General features: G+C 51.3%; 1 protein-coding gene and 1 long non-coding RNA gene across 2 annotated transcripts in view; one reads left to right on the top strand and one right to left on the bottom strand.

The window, feature by feature from the left end:
* The window catches only part of Kcnk3 (potassium two pore domain channel subfamily K member 3), a 36,107-nt gene that overhangs the window by 6,953 nt on the left and 7,132 nt on the right, over positions 1–22,022 (bottom strand). The window lies entirely within an intron of this gene.
* On the top strand, positions 1,808–21,960 carry LOC124963247 (uncharacterized). The gene is made up of 3 exons (XR_007104688.1): positions 1,808–1,925; positions 16,897–17,056; positions 21,130–21,960. It is a non-coding gene; the product is annotated as an uncharacterized LOC124963247 (long non-coding RNA).

Here is a 22,022-nt window from a genome sequence, read left to right on the forward strand (position 1 = left end):
TACAACCAGGACTATATCCCAAGATACTTAATTCCAAAACCAATATTTTGTTCCTTGGTTTCTGGCTCATGGGTAACCAAAGTCAGTGTATTCAACCAGGGCCAGCAACTCTGACTTGGGAGCAACTTAGCTAAGAGATGGCTCTGGAACCTGGCTGGAGGAATAGAAATCACCTGAGGAAGCCAGTTGACTGAACATAAAAATTAATTATATGTCTGGGTATAAGTATTCATTATTAGTATAAATATTTGAGGGTAGCAAGAAACTAAGATAGGGCAGGAACTCCAGGCTTCTGTTCTTTTCTTTTCCTCCTGGTATCACCAAGGAGCTCAGACACTGGTGTCACTCTTCTGGGGTTGTGCAGGGCCTGAAGGGGTGTATCTGACCCTCCTCTTGCTGGTCTTTCTCTCTCCATGGCCTGTTTCCTAGTCAGAACACAACTAGCCACTCTGAGCCCTTGGCAATGGCCTTGGCTGACTTGGGCTGAGCTACCTGCTTCCCACTGGCCTCAGATGCCTGCTAGCCTGCCTGCCTGACCTCCTGCCTCTGGCCTAGCTGGTCACAAGCCCAGGTGGCTGCCCACAGCCTTGGATGGAGGACACATGGGGCTAGGAGGCAGGACTGCGGGTCTCACCTGCCCCTGACTAGCTTTGTGTTTTGGCCAGTGTCTTCCCCTCTCTGGACCTCAGTTCCACCCATCTCAGTGTCATGGGCAGATGGCAAAAGAGGAGGTTCCCACCTTCTCTCACTGCTAGCAGTGACTTGCGTTATTTTCTGTTCCCCTACCCATTTGTAGAGCCAAAACTTTGAAAAATTTCATTTATGAAGTACAGTGTTGGTACTACATACAGCAGGCACTGAATGCATGATTATTAAAGCCATAATTAATTTATTTATCCATCAAAATTATTTAATTAAGAACACATCTGCTTATTAGAACATGTGATAGCAATAATGATTCTCTGACTTAACTAATTGTTGTATGTTTGAAATACTGAAAACAGGTAAGGAATCTCCATAGTTTGGTGGAATAGATAAAAGCCCAGGCTTTGGAGTCAAATAGCTTTAAATCTTGGCCAAGTAGCTTACTTCTCTGTGCCTCAGTTTCCTCACCTGTAAAATGACCATAATGATAAACGTACCTCACAGAGTTGCTTGGGGGGATTTGATGAGTTAGCAGATTTAAAATGCTTAGGGTATCGGGATCAATTAATATTAATTATTAGTAACAATGTTTAAATGGTCTTTAAAGTTCTTTCAGTACCAACGACCCATTAGTCTTTCCCAAGGATAATTCCCTGGAATATCAGTTCCATGGGATGTTAATAACTGTTGGTTGAGAAAAGGGTTGCTTGGCTAAATTAAATTGGAGAAATGCTCAATTAAAGAGGATTTATTGTCATTTGATTTAAGAGTAGGCTTTGTCAGCACCAGTCCTGTGTTAACGTGCAAGGCCAGTCAAAGCTGGGAGAACCAGCTACGTTTCCCACTTATTTGATTATGGAGAATTTTTCTCACAGTGCATATTGCTGAACAAGCATTCTTTGGAGCACACTTTGGGAAACACTCTTCCTGTACATTGAGAGCCTATCAGGTCCTTTTTCCCAGTTTCTGACTTTGAGATTCTCTGATCTCCGTCTCTGGGTGGATTAGAAACAGTGCTTGGCAGTGCCCGGCCATATCCTGTCTCCCTGCAGACCTAGTTATCTAATGTAAATACGGCCCTGGCTGGGCTAATGTTTGTCCTGAGGGAAGATGGATGAGGTGACCTGTGGCCTGAGACACCCAAAGTCTTTGAATTCTGGACCGATGCTGGAAATGGGGGAAGGGCCTGGCCTTGGGTTGCTGTCTGGGCCCTGTGGGTCTGTCAGTGAGAAGCACGGTCTCCAGGGAGAGGCAGCTGTGTGGGCTGGCTGCAGGACAAGGTACCCCGGAGAGGGTTGGGCTCGCCAGCTGTGGGGCAGAGGGCATTTGGGCCTGAGCTGTGCTACCTAGGAAGGGCCTTCGAGGACTCTGCCTCCTCAGGGACAGAGGCACAGAGCAGAGCTGCTTTTAATCTGGAGATGGCAGCAGTGTGGAGGCAGGAGGTGGGACTGGGTCTCCTCGGTAGCCTGACTGGCGTGTGTTAAAGGGGGTGAGGTGGAAGGCAGCTGTACAGGTGCTCAGGCCTCCTCTGAGGCAGAGGGACGGGCTTCTGGTCTGGTGGCCTTGGGTGGGGAAGCACAGGTGCTCTCCCTCCCTCCTGGAAGCTCTGGCTCAGGAACCTGCTGGAACCTTCCTCCCAGTGCTGGAGGGGCCCCTTCCCTGCCTCTCTCCTGCCCCTCTTGTCGTGCACTCATGCCTACAAAGGGTTCCTGCAGGATTCTCTGGAGGATGGGCAAGTCCCTTCAGTGTCGCACACAGGGCCTGTAGTGGGCAGTTGCTCAGAAAATGCTGTTCAACCCCAAAGGTCAAGGCCTTGGAGGACTTTGCAGACTGGAATGGCAAAGAGTGAGACCTCCCTGCAGACACGCAGAGAGGGAGGGAAGGTGGTCATCAGCAGGAGGTCCTTTGGTGACTCATAGCTCCTGCTCTTGCTGTGGTACTCTGTCCCCTTCAGCTTTACAGCCCCAGAAAGAACCCCCACTTCCTCTGGCCTGGCCAAACCCAGAATTAGGCCTGGGAAGCCACCAGGCCTCATGGACTGGGGTGGGGGTGGGGACCAACATGCAGAACTGGGTCTGGAGTTTGTCGCCCTCCAGGCCAGAGCTCCCAGGAAGGACAGCTCTGAAGCCCAGCACCCATCCCCTTGCTCCGCCCTGCCCCTTCCCAAGGCCTGTCTTCCCATCTCCTCTCTTGACTCTCCCCGACTCAGAACCAGCTGGCCTGTCCCTGCCCCTTCCTTCCTCCCTGACTTCGTTCTCTCTCCTTAGCTATCTCCCATCCACAGGGGCCCCCTTACTGATTGCGAAGGCCTCTGGTGTAGGACAGTCCCAAGGCCCCCAGTCCCCACCCTCCCTGGGCCCATGTGGAGTGAGGGAGGCTGAGAGGGAGGGTGCTGGTGTCATGGAAAATCCCTGCGGCAGCCAAGGTCAGTGTTTGCAGACACAGACTGGCCTGGAGCCAGGCCTGCCTCCTGGGCCAGCTCCCTCGGGCCTGTCCCAGAGGCCGGCTTTGTGCAGGGACCTCAGAGGCACCCCAGAGCTGCTCTGGGTGCCTGTGGCAGGGGCCTCAGGAGTGATCAGTGCTGGAGTATGGAGACCGTGCAGTTCAACTTGCCCATTTTGTAGTTAGGTAAACCAAGACTCAGAGAAGAACAGGGACCAGCCATAGGTCACAGCAAGTTGGTGACCAAGCAAGGACTGGATTGCAGGACCTCTGTCCTCTTTGACAGAGGGGAGCCTCCTACTGTCTGTTCTAGACCAAGGAATAGTGAAGGCTGGATTCAAAAAGTCCATTCACTCAAGTCTAGCTTGAGGTCGGGCTAGACTCAGGGTCAGTGATATGGCCAGGAGAAGTAGACCAGATGATCAAACCAAGGTGACCTCAAAACACTTTCCACCTGGGAGTAAATCACATGAACCCTTTGAGTGGAAGCACTTAGAAAATTCACAGTCCCATCCAAAGCCGAGGTTAGTACTGCCTGTATCACTCAAATGCTTGCAAAGTTGGTTAGTTTGTTAGGAGGGACTTGAGATGGACAGAAGGACGTGACAGGAGGTGAAGAACTTCAGCTGAGGTGTCGGGAGGGCTTCATGGAGGAGGGGGCAATTCCCCTGAACTCTGAGGGGCTGCTGGGAATGCAGGATGACAGGGAGGGTGCTGTGAGGGGAGGCATGGCGTGTTGGGGCAGAGCACACAGAGGGGGTTTTCACACATTGGGGTGTGGGGACCCACAGGCTCTCAGAAAGGCAGCTTCCTGATGCGCAGCGAGAGCCTTACAGATGCATCTAGCAGGGGACCCTGTGGTGCCACTTCTAGGAATCTCTGCTAGGAAAATAACCAGAGATCCGAACAAAGATTTATGAACAGGGATGTTTATAGCAGCATTTTCATTGTGAAAAATTGTAAACAGTCCAACTGTTCACCAATAGGGTTTGGTTAAACATATTAAGGTATATTTATGGGGTAGAATATCGTGCAGCCATTAAAGTTCTGTTCCTGAGGAGTCTCTTAATTACACAGAAAATCACATATCACGTTAAAAATGGTAGACACAACACTTTCTGTAGGGTGGGATCCCATGCTAACTGTATGAATATTAAAAATGTAGGTACCCATGCATTCCCACAGCAGAAGGAGCTGGGAGGAAATACCCTAAAAGCTCATGGAGTTTATCCTGAATAATGGACATGATTAATTTTAATTTTCTTTTTATATGTTCTATGTTTTGCAAAAGTTTTATTACTTTTATAAATAGAAAATGATGAATATTATAAACCTAACAACAACAAAAATCTTCTTGCTATTTTCGGAACAAGAAGTTCAGTTGAAAAGTGAAGGTCATTGAGGTGGACAAGGGCTAAGATTTGAGGTGCTTTGAAGGGTGGGTTTGGGGTAGAAATCGTACCTGGAAGGCAGTGGGCAGTCATTGACAGCGCCCGAGCAGGAGAAGTATGTGCTCAAAGAGATACTGAGATGAATTTCCTGGCACCCCTGGGTGGGAAGCGGGCAGGGATTACAGTGGTAAATGAGAGCAGATAATTCATTAGGGGGTCTTGGCATGGGCCATTTGTCAAGGGCTCGGCCGTGAGCTAGACGGAAGCAGAGAATTCATGCGTTTAGGAGGGGAGAGTGGAGAGGTAAGGAAAGGTGGGGAGAGAAAAGAGGAAGGGAAGAGAGGGGAGAGAGCAGACACACAGTATGTGGGACACCTGCAGGTTAAGGGGGGACAGGCCTGTCATCCCAGTGACTTGGGAGGCTGAGGCAGGAGGATCACAAGTCCAAGGCCAGCCTCAGGAAATTAGTGAAACTGTTTTGGAAAAAAAAAAAAAAAAAAAAATGACTGGGAATGTAGCTCAGTAGTAAATTGTCCTTGGGTTTGACCCTAACATCAACAAAACAAACACCAACCCACAACAAACAAACAAAACCACCCTCCAAAAAAACAAAAAACAAAAAATAAAACAGTGTTTGGTATGCCCTTCCACTTGTGGGAGAAACTCCTAGCTCTATGCAGGCAGAGTTTTTTGTCTCTTTTGTTCACTACTATATCCCCCACACATCGAAGTGTGCTTGGCTTAGAGCCGATGCTTAATAAATCTCTGCTGATTTATTGAATTAGGGAGAGGTGGGTATCCAAGATGACCTGAGGTTTGAATGGGATGGAGACAGGGAGGATGAATGGAGTGTGGGACCCAGGGAGCAGTAAGCAGCAACACACTGCAGGGCAGTGTGGGTGATCCTGGGAAGGACACTGACCTGGGGCTTGTGGGATCTGTCCTAGAGCCTCCATGGTACAAGGTGTCATGGCCTAGACCTGTGTCCTGTGAGTCCTTATGACCTGTTGGACAGGTTATCTTTGAATTCAGAACATCCAACAGATTGGATGGAGTGCAGTTTTAATTAAATGAATCTGCCAGGGACAGCCTGACATTGAGAAGGAATTCTACAGCCCAATATAAAGTGGACTTGACCCTTTCTGCAGATGGTGGGCTGTGCCAGTCTTCCCCACCCCCCACTTCTTTGAAGTCTGCATCAAACTCCAGTATCTGGCTGGCCCATGTCACACATTTATGCTCTCATGTTTGCATGCCCTCATCAGTGTTCCAAAGGGAATGAACTTCTTCCACCTGGAAGCCTGGTAGGGTCTTGGGAACCACAGCAGACAGCCCAGGTATGAACCCAGAGTCTGGATGCCTGAAATCTCACCCTTTGGGCAGTGCTATGGGGGGAGGGGTGGGCACAGAGAAGTGAGGGTGCACAGGAGTTGAAGGTACCCAACTAGGAGTCAGGATGCCTTGTGTCCATCCTAGTCTGCCACTGTCTTGTTGGAGAACAGAGGTCAGCAAACTATTTTAAATAAAGGGCCTGATAGTAAATGTTTTAGGTTTCCCGGGTTGTATGATAGTCTCTCACAACTACTCAACTCTTCCACTCAATCAGGGAAGCAGCCATAGATGCTGTGTAAACAAATGGACATGGCCTTGTTCCAACAAAACTTTATTAACAAAAATAGGCAGTGGGCCAGATTCAGCCTCTGGACCCTAGTTGGTCAAGTTCTTTTATCTATCGATGGGATATTAGATTAGAAGTTCCCTAAGGTGTCTCTGGAAAGTTATATTTAGTATTTAATAAATTGCTAGCTCCTCCTACCCCATGTCCCATGCACAGACCTAGGAGAGGGGTGAGTTTTGAGGAGGGTCAAGAGCCCAGACCTGTCTGTGGGATTGGTACCCATAGCTCTTGGGAGGACCCATTTCCACATTCTGGATACTTATGCTCTTTTTCCTGCCTGAAACACTCCTAACTCCTCCATCAAAACCCATCTCAAAAGTGACCCCTCTGTGAAGCCCTCCCTGATTTCACCCACCTAAATAAATCAGTGCTCCCTGGCCCCTTTGTGCATTATATATCATCCTTCAAACATTCATCCATTCATTTCACAGACATTTTTGAGTCCTTCATATGTACTGTGCTTTAAGTTCTAGAGTAGGAATAGTTCCTTGGATTTCCTCTATGCCAGGCTCCATCACTTACAAAGCAAATTCTACACATGCCACTGTTTAAGTTTGCACAGAATTCCTAAGAAGTATTATTGTTATTCTGTTTTATGGATGTGGAAAATTGAGTCTCAGAGAGACAATGTTTTATCTCAGGCCACAAATACTAGAAGTAAACTTGAAATCCAAAGACAGTCCTCTTTCCGCTGTCCTTGGCTACTCTAGGACTCAGCACTGGGATGGAAGTCATAAGACCTGGGATCGGGTTCCAGCTGTGCCACTGTGTGATCACAGGCAAGACCCTGCCCCTTCTTCTGGTCTTGAGAGGTTGGAGGAGATGTCCTTGGGGCCCATCAGCATACTAGGGTTCTGGGCCTTCACAGGTGCTGCAATCTGTCTCCTACCAACAGTGGAAAGAGAAGTAGAGTCAGTGGGAGAAGTCAGACAAGGGCCCTGGGACTGTCAGATGCTCAGGCAATGCCCTGGGCTTTTGGGTGCACATCAGACCACAGTTCTGGTTAGCATCAATCAGATGCCATGGAGTCAGGGAGGACCTTGGGCTAGTTCAATCAACATAGTTCTGAGGAGTAACCTTTCCCCAGCTGAAGCAGAGGAGCAGTTGGAGTTTAAACTTCAAAATCGGCCCCCTGCCCCATCTCAAGACAACCTCCCCACACTGCCTGAGGCGCCCAGGGCCAAGGTTGGCCAGGGCATTTGGGCAATCTTGTCTGTGCTCAGGTTTTCCTTATTGCCTGCCAAGCCCCTCCTTCTGGTCCTGGACCCTGCCTCCTAGGGACTTGAGTTTCTGCTTCCTTTTGCTTCTTAGAGGCTGATGCTTCTGAGTTTGGTCTCATGTGGGTCTCTCTGGCCTCTGAGCCTTCCAAGGGTGGGGCTGGCTTCTACTTCCCAGTTCCTCAATACCTGGCACTCAGTAGCAGTGGCGGCGGAGGTGGTAATGGTAATAGTAGTAGTGACGCTCATGTTTATCAAGCATTTTTCAATAAATGTCACTGCCTCAGCATTTGTCATGCTTTACACATATGACTTCATCTTCACGGAAACTTTATGACATAGGCATTATCTCCACTTTACAGATGAGAAAACTGAGGCACAGTTATCTTTCATAACTCACTCAAGGCCACACAGCTGGTGAATGCTGAGTCAGGGTCCTTGTTCAGGCCTGACATCAGGGACAGCCCAACCAATGTCAGCAGAAGAGATGCTGAACTCTGGAAGGCAGGTGTCCTGGGTTTCCAGTGAAAGGGACTGAGTTGAGGGACTGAATAACCTGGACTAGGCCACACAGGTACATGGCAGAGCCAGGCCTTCCTAGGCCAATCCTGTTCTCTCTCATCTCAGTGACCTGCTGGGCCTCTCAACCTGCTGGGGTCCCATGGCTCATCTGAGTAGCACCTTTGGGAATCGCTGCTCTTAAGGCTGTGCTGGCAAAGTGGAGACATGGGGTGGGGGAGCGGAGGAGACACGGGGTGGGGGAGCGGAGGAGACAGGTGCTTTCCACTTCCCCTCCAGCTCCTCCCTACCAGTGGCCGGGCCTGAGAGTGCACTGGGACCCTTTCTCTGTCTAAGCCAGATGGCTGGAGGTGGCAGGCTGAGGCGGTCACAGGCTGTCAGGGAATCCATGGCTGGCCCTAGAAGAAGACAACCAGCTCTGGCAGAGAGGGCTGTGGTACCTGGGGAGGCTGAGCAGAGAGCAGGGACCCCAGGAGGCTGGAACACATGGCTGGCCTAAAGTGTGCCCGCTGGAAAGTCAGTGAGACAAACATGGCTTTGTTCCCTCTTAGCTTTTCTTAATTAATAGACCGAGCCAATATTTCTTAAGCACCTACCACTTTGTGCCCGGCACTAGGCTAAGGGATGAGAGAGGATGCAGAGACTGGATAGCTGGGTCTTGCCTTTTGAGAACAGAGACCAACCAGCAGGCAGGTGGGAGAAGCCCCAAAGTGGAGATTTGCCCCAGGTTGCACTGAATCTACGTGGGAGCTGGAGGTGGGTGGCACTGGGTGAAGATGGGACTGGAAACCAGCTCAGTGAAAACAGGTGCACAACCTGCCAGCCTCTGTGGCTGGGAGCCTGGCACACTCTGCTCCCAGTGGCCTCCTGAGATAGCCCTGGACATCATTCAGGGTCAGTGTGAACACCTGGTTGGTGTGTCAAAGCCACTTGGCCCTGGATGTAACTACAAATTGGATCAAGGTCAATGTCTGAGGCCATACGCTCTTTCCCCCTTCCTTCCTTGTTTGGTTGGGTTTGTTTTGCCATTTACTGTTTTTACAAAATACACTTAATTTTGGAACAGTTTTAGATTTACAGAATTATTGCCAAAACCTCCCTTCCATATTGGAACCCTCACCAGCTCTCCTGTGCTGGCTGCTGTGTGTGCCTCCCTGCGCCTTTGCCTCTGGGATTAGGAAGCCTCCCCACTACTCTGGGTCCCTTCTGCCATCTGCCCACGCAGCATTCATCTCTGCCACACACTTGGCCTCTCTTGGTGACACTGGCCAGCATATCATGCACAGCAAAGTCTCCATGAGCAATACTCCTTTTAGTCCAATGTGCATGTGTGGTGTCTGGGGCCAGCTGGACCCTAGCGAGGCCAGGGGGTTCTCGCTTCTGGTCCCCCGGGTGCCAACTGAGTCTGGGGCTGCAGGTGGGAATGCAGATGATGGGTGTAACAAGGAAGGGAAGATCGAGGGAGCGTGTCCACACACTGGAACAGAGCAAGAGCCTCCTCTGCTCTTAGTGTGTTTACTAATAAAGGCCACAGTGTCAAGCAGGACAGGTGCCCTGTGTCAATCATCTCTACCTCTCACTGTGATCCTCCAGGTGGGCATTACTAGCTCCATTTTGAAGATGAAACTCAGGTTCAGAGAAGTGAAATACTCCTGGTCCAAGGTCATCAGGTAAAAATGGAGGAATCTAGGATTTAACTTAAGTCTTTTGGCCTTCAAAGTTAGGTGCTTTCAGAGGCGTCCTCTATGTCCATAATTAAGAATATCACGTCTCGTGGGTAGGAGACCTAGGCCTGGGTCTCCTGATACCAGACCTGCTGCTTCTACCATCCACACTGCCTCCATGGTTCCATCTCTTACTAGGTAGCTGGGTGACTTTGGGGTAAGAAATAGAGTATGTGAAGTACCATCCCCCTGAGACTACCATAAACCGTAAAACCAGGACAGGACCTGGTCTTGGAACCCTCCATTTTAGGATGAAGGATGCCGTCTTGGCCAAAGACCTTCTGTCCTCAGCCTTGTCCCTGTACTCTGTCAGCTGATGGACCCAGAGGTTGGATGACCAGTCCCTTTTGTCCAGAGAGCAGCCCCCAGAGCATCTCTCTGGAGACCAGCAGGAGGCTTCAGTATGACCCTGAGTCAGACAGAGCAGGAGAAGAGAGGGAAGCTGGGGGCAGGGGCCAGGGCTCCAAGGAAGCTGTCTAGAGGTCACATGTGTGGGCTGCCTGGCCCTTCCTACCTCTTTGGAATGACCCTTCTTACGGCGACACATCAAGGGTGGGCATAGATACTCTCATCTTCCTCGTCCAAGCCACAGTGGACCAGACACAGTGGTCAAGGCACCCTTGTACCTTGTCATCCGGCCCAGGTCACAGTGGATTGGACTAGCGTGAGACACCTGACCCAAGGGGACCCAAGCTGCTGGCTGGGCTGAGCCACTCAGGTTCTCTCACTCTGAGTCACAGTCACATGCAAGTCGGAGTTACAGGGAAAGAAAAGCCAGAGAATGATGGAGCAGAGCAGAGAGGAGTTGTGCAGCCTGAGAGACTGGGCAGGAGAGGCCTGCACTTCTGGCTGCTGACCCTTGACACTGGCCAAGTGGTGCTGTTTCCTTTTATAAGTCCCCTAACTCGCTCTGGTCCAAAGGGGCACTGTGCCCTCACTAGGTCCCAGTCACTCCATATGGAGGGGTCCAGCCCCATGAACTGCAGCCCAGCAGGCCCCACATGGTCAGCTGTGTAGCAGAAGGACCCTGGTTGGCTCCTAGGAGACCCACATGGGCACAGCACTCTACAGTGGTCAGGGGCATTCCTGTTGTGCCCTGTTGCAGCCCACTGGGCAGAGGTGGTATCCGTTCAACACTTGGGGACATGAAACCTGGCAAGATTGACATCTCGCCCACAGATGCAGCTCCAGAGCTGGTCCTGGGTCTCCTGATACCAGACCTGCTGCTTCTCCTGCCACCCACACCACCTCCCTGGTCCCACCTTTTATAAGGTAGTTGGGTGACCTTGGGGTAAGAAATGTGGTATGTCATGTGCCTAATATAAGATTTGGTACATGGAGGGGCTTGAGAAGTGGGGGTTGTTATTAGTACATCTGTACAGTTTTTCAGCATAGTTCTGAGCTGCCATTCATTGCCCAGAATCTTAGTCCCTCACAATCAGTTGTGGGAAGGTCGCCTGGTCCAGCCCGACTCCCCAACACTGTTCTGAGAGTTCCCTGTCCCGGTGCCAGCTTCGCCTCTGAGCACTTGTTCCTGGGGTTGCTGTTGCCAGGAGTTCCCTCCTGCCCCTCTGCCCTCTGTGGACAGGTCTGGGGCTGCCTTGTCTGGCACACCTTTCCCTGTTCCCTAGCTGGAGAAGGGCACCTTCTGTGCTTGTTGCTCTGGCAAGCTCTGGGTCGAACATGGAGTGGGTCCCTCTCCCATTGACCCACCTTGCCCTGTGCCCACAGTGGACACCCTGCAGATGTGTGAAGCTGGTCTTGATGGATGGCTCAGGTGAGGTGGAGAGGCCTTGGGGTATGGTGGCCCATCTCCATCACCTGCTCCTCACTCTCCTTCCTGGTCATGGCTAGTGGCCCAGACAGCTCTGGCCTGGCAGGGAGTTTGGGAGCAGATGCCAGGAGATGTGAAGGGAGGATTTTCTTAGGCTCAGCACCCTCCCCAGGGCTCAGGAGCTCAGATGGTGAAGGTTGGCACGGTGCCCAGGAGGAGAGGGACTCCAGGCAACAAGGACTTCAGCCTGGAGGCAGCTGCTGGGACCTTCTCTCCCCTGATCCAGCCTGCAGACATGGGGTCCCACCTCCGACACACACGGGCATACACACATTCTCTCTCTCTCTCTCTCTTTCAAACACACACACACACACACACACACACGCACAGACACACACACGCACAGACACACATGCGCACACACTCCGACACCCTGCCCGCTCCCACTATAGACTCTTGGCAGAGCTCAGTCCACCATCCAAGGCAGAATGCAAGAACCAGCTGTGCTACAGGGCAGACAGTCCCAGGAAGCAGAAAAGCATGTACTGCGACAAGGGAGAGCGGCCCCTCGCAGACCCTGGCCCCTGGATCCCCACTCTTCCTGCAAGTTCTAGACCCTGAGGGCTCTGGGTCCCTCTGCCCTCTGAGTGTCTCCTTCTACCCAAGGGGACACAGACCCTTCTCTGAGGTTAAAATTCCGTCACTGTCCTGGAACCACGCTTCTCTCAACCCTATGCCCTGTTGGAAATGTTCTTTATGCAGAATGAAGTGACCAAAGTTTCACCCATTCCTTGTTGGCATCCTTGGGGATGCTGCCCTTCATACAGAGACTGGGAGGCAGGCAGGCACCCCTCCACTTCCCTTCCCGATGACCTCTGCCAGGCCACCTGCCTTCCAGCTCTCCATCCAGACTGCTGCTCACAGGCCACCGTCAGACAACAGGTGGGCCTGGCCAGGGTCAAATAGGAGAGTGACTTCCTGACTCCCATGGCCTATAGAGGCTGCCCGTTTATGCATTGGTGTCCTGAGCTTGCTTTTTATGGTGCCAAGAGCTTCAAGCTCAGCAACCTCTCCAGGGACCCAGGAGGCCTCCCGGGTCCCAGGCGGCCTCCCTGGGACCAGCCTTCTTTAGTTGCTGCTTACAGTACTGTCTGCCTCCCCTCCTCCTCCCAACCCCACCGGCAATGTAGAATCCAGGCAGACTGACTTTCTCTGCACTTGACTTTATTCAAATGATTAAATGCCTCTGTCACCGGTCCTCCTCCCCAATTCAAAACAATACTCGCTAACATTTACACAGCGCTTACTACGTGCCAGGCACTGCTCTGAGCAAGCTGATATATGTACCTCGTTTAATCCTCAAACAACCCTATTCAGTAGGGACTATTATTATCCCCATTTAAAGATGTAGGAACCGAGCCACAGAGAGGTCAAGTACTTGCTCAAGGTCACACAGCAAGCACATGGCAGAGCTGGGCTCTCCCTTGTGGTGTCCCCGACTGTCTCTGTGTGAGTTCAGCCAGGTGGGGAGGGATGAATGGGAGCAGAGGCGCTCTCCCAGACTGGGTGTCACTCCTCCAGGGAGAAAGACGAGCCTGGGAGGGGTCCAGTGGGAGAGTGGGAGGCAGCCTGGTCTGTGGGAGTTAATCTCTATGTTCCCTATTGCGTGTGTACCGTTTCCGTTTGTGGCTCACTCTTGAGTGTTTTGACAAAGAGTGAGGCAAGTGTCACTATTGCTCATCTCACTGAGAAACGAGGAGGCTGAGCTCCTATGGGAAGGTGATTCAGTCAAGGTCATGTAACGCCTGACAGGGGAACTTCCCAGGGCCTTCTGCTGCGGGCCCACCTGCTGCCCCAGGCAGGCTGGAGCCCTGGTTTCTGTGTCGCAGGAAACTTCTTTGAGCCATCCAGGGAGGGGCTGGTTAACTGTGGTCCTCAGTAGGGGACCCTGGGGGAAGGGGCCCATCTTGCCCTGCTCCATTCCTGGCCCTAATTGGCACAGGCACCTGGGAAGGGCAGCCGGCCAGCCACGTGCCAGTGTTACTTTAAAAATAAACCGTGGAAGAATGAGGCTTAAAAATAACCCTGGGGATGCGTGAGGAACTAATTACTACTGCAGCCCCCTGTCAGGACAGCGGGGATGCAGCCGGGCCTCCATGGTGTCTGGGTGTTGAGTCCCTTCTGCTCCTCTCTTCCAGCTGGGAGTTGGGTACCAGGCCCTGCCAGGGCAGCTGGTGGCAGATGGGGGTCTCGCAACCCCAAGGGTCAGAGCTGGAGGCATCTCTTAGCATCCAGGGTGACATTCCTCATCCCAGAAGCCAGGACATGCGACAGGGTAGAAAAGATGTGCCCAGGCATGACGGGGCAGCATCAGGCCTGCAGAGAGCTCAGGTCCCCTCACTCCTACCAGGTTTTCTCTCTTGACCCCACATTGTCTCTGGGTGAGTGTCACCATGATTTCCCACTGAATTTGCCTTGACTCCAAAAGGAACTCTGAGGTCCTGCATCCCTCCCTTCTCCTCTGAAGGGTGTGTGGTATGGTGGAAGCCAGTTGGTTGGTTTTGCCAATCACAATGCCCCTGCCTGCCACTTCTCGTCTCCACCATTCTCTAGAGAAGGACTTTGAGGTCCTTGATCCACCTAGATGAATACAGATGGCCCTTCTGCCTGCCCACTCCTAGTTGCCCCCAGAGTCATACCTGGACACTCAGTGCCGGGCTGGGGCTGGACTGAAGCTTGGCCAGACTCTTTTCCAGAGAGCAGTCAGGGAGACTGGGTCACACTCCTGGCCTGCAGGTTCCCTCAAGGGTCTTGGAAGCTCGTGCAGCCCCCATCTTTGGCAGAGAGTGTGGGTACATCCTGCGGCAGCAGGGAGGGAAGGACGTGGGGACCCAGCTGAAGACAGGCAGAGGGATCAAAGAGAAAACACAGCTTTCCTGGAGAAGGGAGGCAGAGGCCAAGACTGCTGGGAGCTGACAGGCGAGATCAAAGGACAAGGAGGATGGTGAGGTGGGAAGATGCAGGCGGGGGCAGGATTGCAAGGGAGAGGGCTACTGGAGCGAGATCAGTCAGACAGACCTAGACTGGGTTCCCTGCTGGGTGTCCTGAGCCCGTAACCTGGCTGGGCCTCGGGCTTCATTTGCATAATGGATATAATGATAACTACCTCCTGGGGCTCTGCAGGAGATTTGTGAAGCACATGTGGAAAGGCTGGCAAACAGGAGGAGCTGCCCTGATGTTGGTTCTCTTGTCTGCCTCTCCTGGAACCTGGCCCCTCTGTTCCAAGAACAGGAGACCTATAGCCAGCCACGGGGGCATGCTCCTGTAATCCCAGTGGTGCAGGAGGCTGAGGCAGGAGGATCTCAAGTTCAAAGGCGGTCTCAGCAACTCAGCAAGGCCCTAAGCAACTTGGTGAGACTGTCTCTAAATAAAATACAAAAAGGGGCTGGGGATGTGCCCCAGTGGCTAAGCACCCCTGAGTTTAAAACCAAAAACCAAAAAAATAGAAGACCCCTCTGCAGCACCTACTTCCTTGGCACCTGGAACAAGCTGTTGAATGCAACAGTTTTCAGGGCCAATGTCTCTGTTGACCAGTGTCCTGCCAAATCTACTGGCTGCTCCTCTATGTTCATCTGATTTGACCTCCCAGCTGCAGCTGGCACAGTGCACTGTTCCTGCTCTTGGAACACTCCTCCTGGCCCCTGGGACACCAATGTTGCCAGGTACCTCCCTATCTCCTTCCTTGCTTGACCTCTCACTATTGGAGGAAGGGCTGGGCACTCTGCTCTTCTGCCACTTATTCCCTCCCTCTCTCCAGGGACTTGGTCTAGCATATAACTTTCACTACTAATTTTCTAATTCCTGAGTTTACTTATTTATTTTTTTGTTACTGGGGTGCTCTATCACTGAGCTACATCCCCAACCCTTTTTCTTTGTAATTTCAAGGCAACATTGTGCTAAATTGCCCAGGCTGGCCTCAAACTTGTGATCTTCCTGCCTTAATCTCCTGAGTCCCTGGAATTATAGGTGTGCCACCTTGCCGGGTTAACCCCCCAGTTTATATCTTAGCTCTGTTTTCTCCCTTGAGCTGTAGACTTGTCTATCCTATTGCCTTTATGTGTTTGTCAAGAGCCTCTCAAAATCAACCTGAACATCTAAAACAGGAATTTTGATCCTCTTTGCCAAAACTGTTACTCTCCAGGTTTCACTTTTCCGTCTAGTAAATGCTTATCCTTCCCCCAGGTGCTCAGGTCAAAGATCTAGGACTGTCTTTGGTTTTTCTCTTCCCCAGACTCCCACAGTCTGCTCCCTCCCTCTTCTTCCTGAACACATGCATCTTACCCATCAGCAGGTCCTGTCCACTCTGCTCGTAAAACAGCCTCGATTTGTCCACGCTCTCCACCTCCCCATCTACCACTTGGTCCAAACTACCATTGTCCTCTCTTATGGGCTAGGTACCTCAGCCTGGGACACCCTGTTCTCCTTCTCGTACTGTGTCTACCTGAGCATTCAGAGTGATCTTGTGAACATTTAAGTTGTATCACATCACAGTCCTTCTGGTGGTGCTATGGTCTCCCAAGTTTCTAGGTTGCAATCTAATCACTAGTGTGATGGTATCAGGAGGTGAGCCTTTGAGGGGTGGAGCCCTCCCTCAGGAGTGGGATTAGAGTCCTTATAGGAGCTTCCAGGGGGCTGAGGACACAGCTAGACGGTGCCATCTCTGAACAGGGAGGTGGGCCCTCATTAGAAACTGGAACCTGCCAGTACTTTTGTTTAGTTTCCCAGCCTCCAGAACTGTGGGAAATTCATTTCTGTTATTCTAAGTTACTTGATTTATGGTGTTTAGTTATAGCACCTTGAACAGATTAAGTCAAGTGACTTCCACTGTAGTTAGAATAAAATCCACACCCTTGGCCATGACCTTCATGGCCCTGAGGATCCAGCCACCTCCTCTCCAGCTCTTCACTCGGCATGCTGTAGCCAGCTGTTCTTTCTGTTCCTGTTCCTCAAATTCCCCAACTGTGGCTACCCTGTGGACTTTTGCATTTGCTGTCCCCCTGCCCGGAGGCTCCTCCCCATCTTTGCATTGCCAAGAGTCCTCTTGGGCAGGTGGCTTTTCCAGATCACTCTAGTGAGTGCCCTCTAATTGCCCATCTCTTCTCTCCTTCCTTCCTCACCATATTCCCTGGCTTTCCTGTCTCCCTGGTGTTTCTTACCATTGCCATTTTGTTGTTTATGTGTTACAACATGGTTTTGTTTATGGGCTTTCTACATTCCCTGGGATATAAGCACCAGGAGAACAGGGGCTACTGTTTCTACCCTGTGGAGTCCCTGGGGCCTAGGACCATGCCTGACACATAGAAAATGCTTGAAATAATCAGGTGAAAGAGAAAACAACTGTGCAGGTGCCTGGGAGGGTGGAGAGAGTCGGGGACTTGGCATTGTTAGGAGTTGCCGTGGGGCTGGGGCCTCCATTCCTCATACCCTCACCTGTGTCTCCTCATAGACACAGAAGAAGAGAAGAAGAGAGAAGAGCTCCAGGAAGGGCGACAGTGCTCAAGGAATCCAAAGGACCCAGGATGTCCACCCATGTCCACCTGAGGCCTTTATTCTGCAGGAGTGGCCAGTGTCAGCCCCTCAAATGCTCGCCATCCTAAGATGCTGGGGTAAGCTTGCAGCTCACTGTACAAATACCCCATGAGTATTCTGAGAGAGCAAACCACTGTGCTAATCCCTGGCCCTTCAGAGATCTGACAGGACACTGGTCTAGGTGAAATGTTGAAGGTTGGTCTGTGAGCAAGATATCAGCTCCCAGGGCCCTGAGGCCTCGGAGTAGGCCCTGCCATCAGTACACATCCTGGGTTGGCTTAGTCCAAGAAGGTGCTGTCTGCAGCCTCGCTCATGGCGACCCCGTCAAAGGCGCTGACCAGAGTCGGCCTGCTCTCAGCACTAGCACCCCCTCTGCACTCCAGCAGGGGCTAAAGAGGGAGCTGCCAGCCTACAGCACACCCCTTCCCCTTCCCTGCCCCGTTTGATGGGAGGTTCCTGCATCCCCCAGGGGCTGGAGCAGTGGCCCAGCTCTGCTGATAAGCAGAACCTTGGCCACCATCAGAAATGCTTTCTTTCCAGAAAGGCGTGACTTGGCAGTCGTGGTCAGATCTCTGTTCTCGGGACTGGCCACAGAGGAAGTCCCTCCAGGGTCCGGACAGTATAGGGTGAAGTGGGGACAAGAGCATAATTCATAGTAGTGTGCTTCCCAAGAGGGAATGGGAGGGGAGGCCAAGCCAGATCCAGTGGAGACAATCTGAACCAAGGGGCACCACCAGACCAACCCCTCACAGGCAAAGCCAGGTTCAGGTCTTGCAAAGCCTTGCTTCAGGGGCAGAGAAACAGTGGACGGGATCAGACCCCCAACTTTCCTTAGCTTAGCTGCACTAAGTTAAATCCTCCATCAGCTCCCAGAAAGGACTGCTAACTTGCCTCTATGGGTCCACTTGTTGAGTGCTCAGGTCCCTGGGGCACTGAGCTGGGTGCTCCAAGAGGAGGAGGGCTGCAGGTTCTAGGTTTTCTCTCACATTCTCTCTGTGGCCTCACCTGGAGCAGGGCTAAGGACAAGAGGAGACCCTGCTCCAGAGCCTTGGGTCCTACTCTCACTATCACAGTAGAAAACCCATGATTCTGCGCCATGCTGAAGATGGGATCCTACTGGGTCAGTCTAGGGCAAACCCTCTGATTTGTTCCCTGACAGGGAGACTCCGCTGGGGTTGAGAGAGTCTGAGAGCCTCAGCCATGGTGGGGAGGTACAGCCTGTCCCCAGGCCCTCCACAGAGTGCCTGCAGGGAGGGCAAACACAACCCGCTCCTGGAGTCACCTACTAACTCCTGATGACTTTGCCACCTGGCTCACCCCAGGAGCTTTGGTTTTGAAATAGTGAAGATTCTTCCTCAGCCACCCTCTGAATGTTTCCAAGATGCCGACAAAACCCAGAAAGCACAGGTCTGTGGCTGGCGGGTGTCCCAGCCTCCCAAGGACAGAATGTTGGTCCTAACAAGTTCTCGTCTCCCCTGTACTTTGCACCTGGCTGTAACTCCCCATCATGGGGAGTTTTAAACTTGACTTTCTTGGGTTTGCTCTAGCTCTAGTGAATGAACTCCTGGGGGCAGGGCCCTAATACTCATTATTCTGGTTGCTGCTGGGACAATCTTCCTACCCAGCATGACAGGGACATCTTACTTGTCCATAACCCCTCCACCCCCACGCACTAGGGAGCAGGTTAATTGCTCAAGTCAACCCCAACAAGGTCCCCTAATGATCCCTCTTAAGAACTGTCACTCAGGATCCCACTCTGCTGGGCGGGGTGGTATTAACAAATGCATTTCCAAGACACCTGCCTCCCATCCCTGCCCTTTTTGCCCTCCATAGGCTGCTGTGCACCTCTACAATGTCCCTACATCCACATTATGGGAGACACCGCCCAGCCTCTGCCCAGGGCAAGGGCATGTGCATTCTAGGGGAAGTGCTTAGTTTAAGATTGGAAGTTCTGGATTTTGATTCTGTCCCTGCCCCCACATTTACTTGCTCTGGACCACAGGAAGTGACTTGCTCCTTTCATGTCCAGCTCTCCGTTGAAAAAGTAGGAATAAGAATGCCTACACCTTGGGATTGATGGGGAATTCAGGAGAGATGCTATATGACTAAATGCTGTGCATGTGGGTCACAGCCCTGTTCTGCCACTTGCCAGCAGCAGTGACCAAGTGCATCACCAATTCCCCTAGCCTCAGTTCCTCATCTGTAAAGTGGGGGTTGGATGAGGTAGAACATATAAAACTGCAACCCAGAGTCACTTCCCCATGAACAGCAGCCTTGGTTCATGACTGTGAAAACCAAGGAAGGCTCCATGAGGACCGGCTGCTGCACATCAGATCTAAGAAATGAATAGAACAGCCAGGGGCTGAGCCATATTTTGCACTGATCTTTTGTGCTGGCTCCTGCCTGGAACTGCTTGTCCCTTGTCGAAGGACCCTGGGCCTCAAGGGAGACTTTTGCAGGGGCAGAAGCACTAGTCCTGGAGGAGGGTCACCCCTGTCTGGGATCCTCATATCACTCTCTCCAGGCTGCCCCATGGAACCTACAGTTCAGATCTCTGGAGAAACCGCACCCTGATTGTCCTATGACCAGCAAGCTGGAATGTGACTCTCTGGATGTGTTTGAGATGGTCATTGCCGAATTGGAGCTGTGGTCAGGAGAGGCCCTGAACATTCCTGAAAAGGGACACTGAGACCACGCCAGGTTTTGGAGCCTGAAGCAGAAATCTAGCAAGGGATACTTGGAGTCCAGAAATGCGGACTTGGGAGAGGGTGTGTGGTAGAGGAAGGGGGTCTGAGACAGGGCCTGGAGTTGTCTCTGCAGAAAGTATCCACACTGTTTTGGGTGACAACATCCTGCCTGCACCTCAGCGTCACCATCCCAGGGGCTCCTGCACACCATCGATAAGGCTGTTTGGTCTGAGCTCCAGAGGGGACCTTTGACCTAGAAAAGGAAATGAGCAGGGGAGGGAGAGATAGCGCTCCTTGGGGGCTGGTGGAGGGCTGCTGGGTGATCGGCGGGGAGGGGGAAGTGAGCAATCAGGATTCAGGTCACCATGATCCACTGGCTTAGCTGGGCTTGGCAGCACCCATTTGTCAGGATCAAGGAAAGAGAACACAGGTTGTCTTTGTCACTTCTCATCTCCAGGGCTTGTCAACTCTAGTCCAGCACCAGAGTCCAGACCTGCAGGGTCTGCTCCTGGCCACCTCTCCCTGGGCATGCTCAGAACTCCAGCCTCTCTCATGCCATCCCTTTCTCTGCAACTCACACTGCTAATCGTCACCCACTGAGATCATCACCAGTTCACCATTCAAGCCAGGCTCAAGCTCTACCTGCCCCCGAGAAACCTCCTCACACCTCTCTTTAGAGTTGCTCCACTTGGATTTAGCACATATACCAGTTGTGCTTTTCAGGATTCCACTAAACCCAAGGATCCCTGGGAGAGGACCGAAGTCTCAGTTGTCTATTCTCTTGGGGCCTAGCATAGTCCTTGGTGCACAGGCGACTTCAGGAGATCTCAGTGATTTTTGGTAGAGTGACCTGAAATGAAGGCAAAAGCCAGTCTTATTTGGAAGATGACCCAGAGGATCTGGGAGTCCCAAGACAGCCCTGAGTTCTACTCTGGGTGATCCAATTTTCCAGGATGCTCCTCTGAAGATCAAGAAATCAAGCCATCTCAGGGCTGGGAAGAAACTTAAAAGCTGATTATTGTAACCTTCAGTCCGATGCATGTGCAGTGTTAGAATCTTTTTGATGCATCAACTAGGTTGGGCTAAAGCCCCTAGTTATTCAAACCCTAATCTAGAGATTGCTCTGGAGGCATTTTGTAGATGTGATTAAAGTCCACAATCAGTTGGCTTTAAGTAAGGGAGCACAGGTTGGCTCTAGATTAGAATCCAGGCTAATCTCAACAGATTATCCTAGATAATCTACATAGGTCTGATACAATCAGCTGAAAGACTTTACAGACCAGTTGAAGAAGAAATTCTTCCCTGAAGAACTTCTCTCTATGGACAGCACTGTTAGTATTGGAGAGAGTTCTAGCCTGCCCTTCTTGATGGTCTGCCTCTTGGAATTTGGACTTATCTCGCCTGCCCTACCATCCTGCTACACACTGCCTCACAGCACATCTCTTAATATCTATCTCCTACAGGTTCTGCTTCTCTGCTTGAAGCCTGGCTGATACAGGTGACCTCTGCAGCACGTTCACACAGTGGATGTTTGAACGTGTCTTGTGTCTGGAGCTTACCACCTCTTGAAGCAGCACCGTCCATCTTTGGCCAGCTCCAATTGTACCAACCTCTGCTTTATATGGCCTGAACCAAGTCTTTCTGTGGACCCTGCCCATGGGGGTTGGCTAAACCTTGTGGGCACACCACGTCCCTATGAATTTTTCCATCTTTAAATATTCTTTTTCTTAAAACCACAGTCCACACCTCATGGTTAATCCCAGAAGCTAGGCTGTCAGGTTCTTTAGATCCTTGCTACTCAAAATACGTGCCCTGTCAATGGCATGAGAAAGGTAAGCTCACGTTTCCTTCAGTCTCCAGTTGGTGACATAGCCATTGTTGTCACTTTGTCACCTCTTTTATAAAATGGGGGTTTAATTTTCTTTTTTTTAAATGCCAGCAAATATGTGCATTGAGCTAGGGGAGAGGAGGGCAGAGGCCTGCCCACCTGCCCCATTTTTAAAATTCCTGCCCCTAAAGTCGACCCTTCTCTTTGGGCCTGTGACTTTTGCTCATAACCACCCTGAATGTGACACGTTCCATCCTGTGCTGCTCTCCCATTTTAAGGTGCCATTTGGAGGGGAGAGGACCTGCTTCCTGCTGTGACCGGGCTCTGGAGTTCTGACTACTTTACTTCATGATTTGATAAATGTGTGGTATTAAAAAGCTTGAAATGTAGGATGGTAATATGTGGCTGTTTCTGTTTTGGAATACTTGCCTCACTTACAATTAATTAATAAAGGTGTGTTTTAAAAGCCTAAAAAAAAAAAAAAAAAGTGTGTTATGGATCTACAGCATCAGTGGCACTTGAGAACTT

This window comes from Sciurus carolinensis, chromosome 13, assembly GCF_902686445.1.
Source record: "Sciurus carolinensis chromosome 13, mSciCar1.2, whole genome shotgun sequence".
Classification (NCBI taxonomy): Eukaryota; Metazoa; Chordata; class Mammalia; order Rodentia; family Sciuridae; genus Sciurus; species Sciurus carolinensis.